The 6,443-nt window shown below is 41.1% G+C and overlaps 1 pseudogene; it reads right to left on the bottom strand.

The window, feature by feature from the left end:
- Positions 1 to 506: 506 nt before the first annotated feature.
- On the bottom strand, positions 507 to 5,104 carry LOC115067560 (annotated as a pseudogene).
- Positions 5,105 to 6,443: the final 1,339 nt, after the last annotated feature.

Raw genomic sequence — 6,443 nt, 5'->3', positions numbered from 1 at the left:
GCACCAGTCAGAGACTTTTACCAAGTACCACAACAGATCACACAGACATTGTCTATGAATTGCTAGGCCTAAGTGACACATCTACAATGCAACCTCTACACTTAAGGCTCATGGAACATAGAACAGGGATAATGGAGAGGACACTAAGGAATCTCACAGCTCTCAATAATGAAGCTTCCTCATGCAGTGGAGGGCCAGGAACACAAAAAAAATCACAAATAGTCAAAGTGTAGAGATCAAGAAAGAGCCTGCTGAATGCTGGTCCTTGGACAGGATCCCTTTATTAAACTTCTCCCACCCAAGGCTCAGGGACCATCACAGTTTAAAAAGGGAAAGAAAGCCAGGGAAGAGGTTCATGACCATATGGAAACACATCACTATTAAACCATAACGTTTCCATTTCTTATCCCCAAGATCTTATGTTAATATTACAGCATAAGACAGTACTATTTTAAAAGTCCCACAGTGTTTCAAAAATGCAAACGCTTTAAAATTTCAAAGTCTCTTTAAAGTCTTTTGGCTTTGGACTCTTGTAAAATCTGAAACAAGTTAAATACTGTCTTATTACAAAAGGGAAAAACTGAGAAAATAAAATCCCGCGGTGTAGCTCAGTGGTAGACAGCTGAGATTCACTTTCGTTCTTCTGGGCTCCAAAGGAGTTCAACAGCTCTGCTTCTCTGGCTTTGCCATCCACAGCACACATGGCTTGCCTCATAGACTCAGGCTGCTTCTATTCCGCAAATGCTGCTGCCCTTGGTGTTGATCCCATAGTCCTGGTATCTCCAATATGCTGGTGTCTCCTTTGAAATTGAGGCTGCACCTTCACCAGTGGCCTCTCTTGATCTCTCAGGGAACCAAGCCTTGGATCCTCTTCATAATCCCTTTAATCCTGGCAGTCTTCACTGCCGCTGAGGCTGTACCTTCACCCATGGCCTCTCCTGCCTCTTATGGTACAAAGCCTAAGATTCTTTCCATGATCCCTTCCCTTCTGCTTGCCAGTTTGATGTGCAGTCTTGGGCCACCTCTGGACCACAGCTCCTCTGTGCTAACCTTGAGAAATCCTTCCCAGATTTCACTCAATGATGCTGATCTAGTTACTCCCAGCTGAGTTTTCAGCCCCAGTTAACCAGCATAGATTATGCCAATAAAAGCATAAAATGTTTCATTTCCAAAAATTCTTAATTCAAAATATAGCATACAAATAGCCATGATAGACTCTTTGCTTCTCTTTGAAGCTTCATAGACTCCATCATCTATACCACTTTCAACATTACCTTCTAAGTGCCTACAGAACAGCTCCACGTACTAGTCTACTCCCGAACTCCAAAAGCTTCCACAATCCTCCCAGATGTATGTGGTCAGTTCCATCACAGCAATATCCTATTCTCTGGTAACAATTTCTTTTTCTAGTTATTTATATTGCTGTGATAAATACTCTGACCAAACCAACTTTTAGAGGAAGGGATTTATTTTATCTTACATCTCCCAGGTTCCAGCTCATCACTGAAGAAAGTCAGGCAGGAACCACTTGGTAACACTGCTCACTACCTTGCCCCTCTGGCCTGTGCCCAACCTGCTTCCTTATTTAACTCAGGATCACCTACCCAGGAGTGGCACCACCCACAGTGTGCTGGGTCCTCTCACAAAACTCAGCAGTGAAGAAAATGCCTCACAGACCGGTTTGATAGAGGAAATTCCCCAGCTGAGAGTCCCTTTTCCCAGGTGTGTCAAGTTGACAATTAAATCCATCCAGTACATGCACTAGATCAGAAGTTATATGATTCAGGCACAATGTTTAGATGATAATTAACACTGAAAAATGCACATGTTTAAAAAGAATCACATAAAACAGTTACATCCCACTTTAACAAAGAAGTCAAATCAATCCAAACCAATGCAATCACAAAAAAGTGGAATAAAAACTAAAGTATTAACAATGAAGCGTTGTATATAGTAATTTGAATGCCCTCAAAAAATTCATTTAAAAATTCATTAAAATTGAATTTTGGAGTTAAATTTTTGTCCAATTTGACAGGCAGTTGGTGTTTACTAACTGCGCAGATTACAGAAACACTGTGGGAGACACCTTGATGCACCCTTCTACTGAGCCTGTTGATCTGCTCTTCCCTATTGCCAGCACCTCCATCTTTCACAAAATCAGTTATTTTGCTTCATTCCACCTGGTAGAGAAGAAAATTTTCAAGGCCACAGGGAATTATTCTCTTTCTTGAAGTGTTTTCCAATATTGTAGATCTCATGAATTGGATCTCATGAATGAGATACTCCATCCAGATGACACCATGTCAAGGCAAATGACTTATTATTAATTTTTCCATAATTTTGCTTATAATTAGTTCATTTAATGACTTCAGCTTGGGATACCCTCAATGTTTGATTCCATAATCATCAGCATGTTAATTGAAGTTTGTTGAGAATTAACACAGGTGCCACTGAAGATCTGGCGCAGAGGGAGAAGCTGCAACATCTTGTGGATCTTTGGGTTCACACTACTAAATCTCTGACTCTGATGACAAATGCCACTTTTGGTTCTGCAGATATGTAGAAACTGAATCTCAGTTCTGTATATCTACCTACATTCCTTGTGATGATGTTGAGCTTTCTCATAGATAAACTTGCCTTTCAAAGTGTCCTTTGGATGAAATTCTTCAACTCTGCAAAATTCCTTTACCTTTGCTTAAGGGTCTCTGGACCAGCAGGAACCTTCTCCTCTGGCATGAATTCTATGGTTCCAGGTGGAAAAGAACTAGAGTTAACTTTTTTTCCACTTTTTTTAATTGAGCTTTTAAAATTCCATACAATATTTCCCACTCAAATCCAGACCTTTTCCCCCAACCAAGTATTTGTGCCCAAATGACCTTCAGTATAAATGTATCCACTGGCATCTAGTCAGCCCATCCAGTGGTTGCATGTAAGTCATTGTGTCCTTCACCCAGCAAAAGTCAGTCTCAAATAGTTCTCAATCGAGTACTGGCCTGCCACCCATTTCTCACCTCCCCTTTGGGCCCTTTTTTAATTGAGTAGACATGGGTCCCATGCTCAGCACCAACTTTGCCACAGGCTCACATGAGCAAGCCTCGAGGGGCCTGGAGGCCTCGACCTCCCTGTGTTCATGAACCAGCCCTGGCTCTTACAATCTCCTCTTCCCAATGGTCCCTGAGGGTCCATGTAGGAGTCCCATCCTACACTCTACAGTCTCTTATTCTCCAATACTTGGCCAGTTGTGGCCTTCTGTGTGCATCACACTCTAATGTGGAAGCCTCACCACTGGTGAGAGTTGAGGGGTGCATTAGCCCTCTCTCTACCCATTATTCTGCCATGTTCCATGAGCCTTAGTTGCAGAGAGTCCACTGCAGATGTGTCACCTAGTACTGGGTATCTCCCAGATGTATGTTCTCTGTACCTCACCAGACGTGAAACTCTGCAGTAGCCTCCATCTGTTGCAAAAAGAAGCTTCTTTGATGAGTGCTGTGCAGGATGCTTGTTACTCTAAGGGGGAGTCTCTTCTATCTGGCACTGCATTCCCTGCCAAGCAGCTCCCAGGTATACATATGCATTAATGTTCAGACACTATATGTGCATGTCTCATAGGGTTTCTAGGGCATCACTTTTCCCTCTAGGCTTTCTAGCCCCCTGAGATCACTCATCTCCACTCTATTTTCTCCCATCTCACTTCCCTCCTTCCTCCCTCTCTAGTCACAGTGCCCCCATTACCCCCACCCTCCTCCCAATACCTCCTGTGGGGACCTAAACCACCTTGCATAGGTCTGAAAGGAAGTTACTGGGGGCACGGTCTGGCTTGCTTTGAAAGTCTGAAGAATACTTCCGCCCTGTTGAGGAGTGCATGTGTGACCTCCTTAAGATACATCCTCAGGGGCGGAGGCGGTATTTCCAGGTGCCTTTATAATCTTTATAAACACCTGCAATAAATGAGTCCCTGCTTGACTAGACTCCCCATTGCGTCTGAGTGTCCCTGGGTAATGGGGGTGGCGTGGGCTGGCGAACGGCATGCTTACTCATCCCCAATCATCACCTCCCCGGGGGTCACAGGTTCGAACCACCGGCACCTCCCAACTCCTGCCATCTTTCCTCTCCTGACTTCTCTCCCTCCCCCACACCATGGTCCCACACTTCCTCTCTTCCCTGCCTATTACTCCCACTTTTTCCACCTCCCTCAGGTAATATCTGTTCCCTACTATCTCCCTTTCAGGTTGTTTCTTTTCCTTTACCTTCATATATCGTTTCCCTTTACCTGGCTCCTAGTGTCACATCATGATTTATATACTCACATATAAGGGATTGGTGCTACAATCTGCAAATGAGGGAAAGCATATGTCCCTTGCTTTTCTGTGTTTGTGTTACCTCACTTAGTATAACATTCTCTAGGTCCATCCATTTACCTGCAAATTTCATAATTTCATTTTTCTCACTGCTGAGTTCATTATTCATCAGTTGAGGGACATTTAGGTTGTTTCCATTTCTTAGCTATTGTGAAAAGAGCAACAACAAACATGGATGTACAGGTATCTCCACACTATGATGAGTTCTTTGGGTATATGCCGAGGAATGATATCACTAGATCATATGGTAGGTTCATTTTTAGTTTTTTGAGGGTTCTCCACACTGCTTTTCATAGTGGCTGCATGAGTTTGCATTTCTACCTGCAATGAATGAGCATTCCTCTTTCTCCACATCCTCTCCAGCATTTGTAGCCTTTAGTTCTCTTGAATTTTGCCAATCTGACTGGGGTAAAATGGAATCATAAAGTGATTTTTAATCTGCATTTCTCTAATTAGTAAAGATGCCTAGTACTTTTTAAGGAGCTTCTTAGCCATTTTCATTTCTTCATTTGAGAACTCTCTGTTTAGGTCTATCACCCATCTTTGTGGTTTTTTTTTTAATTTCTTTCTTTTTTGAGTTCTTTGTATATTCTGAATATTAATCCTCTGTCAGATGTGTAGCTGGTGGTTGTTGACCTTGGCACCTGAGCAGCTGGTGTCTGCTTTAGAAAGTTCTTTCCTACGCATATACCTTGGAGGGTGCTGCCTATGTTTTCTTTTAGCTGTTTCTGAGTTTCAGGTTTTATATTGAGGTCTTTGATCTATTTAGGGTTGACTTTTGTGCAGGGTGAAGGAGAAGGATCAAGTTTCATTTTTCTGCTGGTGGAGATCCAGTTTTGCCAGCACCATTTGTTGAAGATGCTATCTTTCCTCCATTGTGTGTTCTTAGCACCTTTGTGGAAAATCAGGTGACTTAAATTGTATGAACTCATGTTTGGGTCTTCTATTGTGTTCCATTGGTCTACCTGTCTACTTTTGCACCAGTACCATGTTGTTTTTATGACTATAGCTCTGTGATATAATCTGAGATCTGGTATGGTGATCCCCCAGCATTGTTCTTCTTACCCTAGATTGTTTTGACTATCTGGGGTCCTTTGTTATTCCATGTGAATTTTAGGATGATTTTGCCAAGCTCTGTGAAGAATATCATGGGTATTTTGATCAGGATTGCATTGAATCTATACATTGCTTTTGGTAAGATGGTCATTTTCACAATATTGATTCTACCAATCCATGAAGATGGTAAGTCTTTCCATTCTTAATGTCTTCCTCTATCTTTCTTTAGAGTTTTGAAATTCTCTTTGTTTAAATCTTTAGTGTCTTTGGTTATGTTTATTCCTAAGTATTTTTTTAAGGGTATTGAGAATGGGATAGTTTCCTCGAGTGCTTTTTCTGATTATTTGTTATTGGTATATAGAAAGGCTACTGATTTTTGTGAGTCGATTTTTTTCATCCTGCCACTTTACTGAAAGTATTAATCAATTCTAACAGTTTTCTAGTAGAATTTTGGGGATGTCTTAGATATAATATCATATCACCTGCATATAGGGATAATTTGATCTCTTCTTTTCCAATTAGTACCTCTTTAATTTCCTTCTCTTTTCTTATTACTCTTACAAGAGTTTCAAGCACTATATTGAAAAGGAGGGGAGAGAGTGAACAGCCCTGTCTAGTTCCTGATTTTAATGGGAATGCTTCCAGTTTTTCTCCATTTAGGATGATGTTTGCTATGGGTTTGTTGTATGTAGTTTTAATTATGTTGAGGTATGTTCCCTCCAGACCAATTCCTTCTAGGACTTTTAACAGGAATTCATGTTGGATTTTGTCAAATGCCTTTCCTGCATCTATTGAGATGACCATGCTTTTTGTCTTTAAGTCCATTTATATGTTTTATTACATTTATTGACTTATGTATTTTAAACTCTCTCTGCATCTCTGGAATAAAGCTGTTCAATGAAACACAATAGAAGACCCAAACATTAGTTCATATAATTTCAGCCACCTGCTATTCAACAAATGTGCTTGATCATGATGGATAATCTTTTTGATGTGTGTCTGTATGAGGTTTGCAAGTATTTTGTTGAG

The sequence above is a fragment of the Nannospalax galili genome, unplaced genomic scaffold, assembly GCF_000622305.1.
Source record: "Nannospalax galili isolate Female #2095 unplaced genomic scaffold, S.galili_v1.0 scaffold726, whole genome shotgun sequence".
Lineage (NCBI taxonomy): Eukaryota > Metazoa > Chordata > Mammalia > Rodentia > Spalacidae > Nannospalax > Nannospalax galili.
Note: the sequence above shows the minus strand (reverse complement) of the source record. Positions and strands in the feature narration are given on the sequence as shown.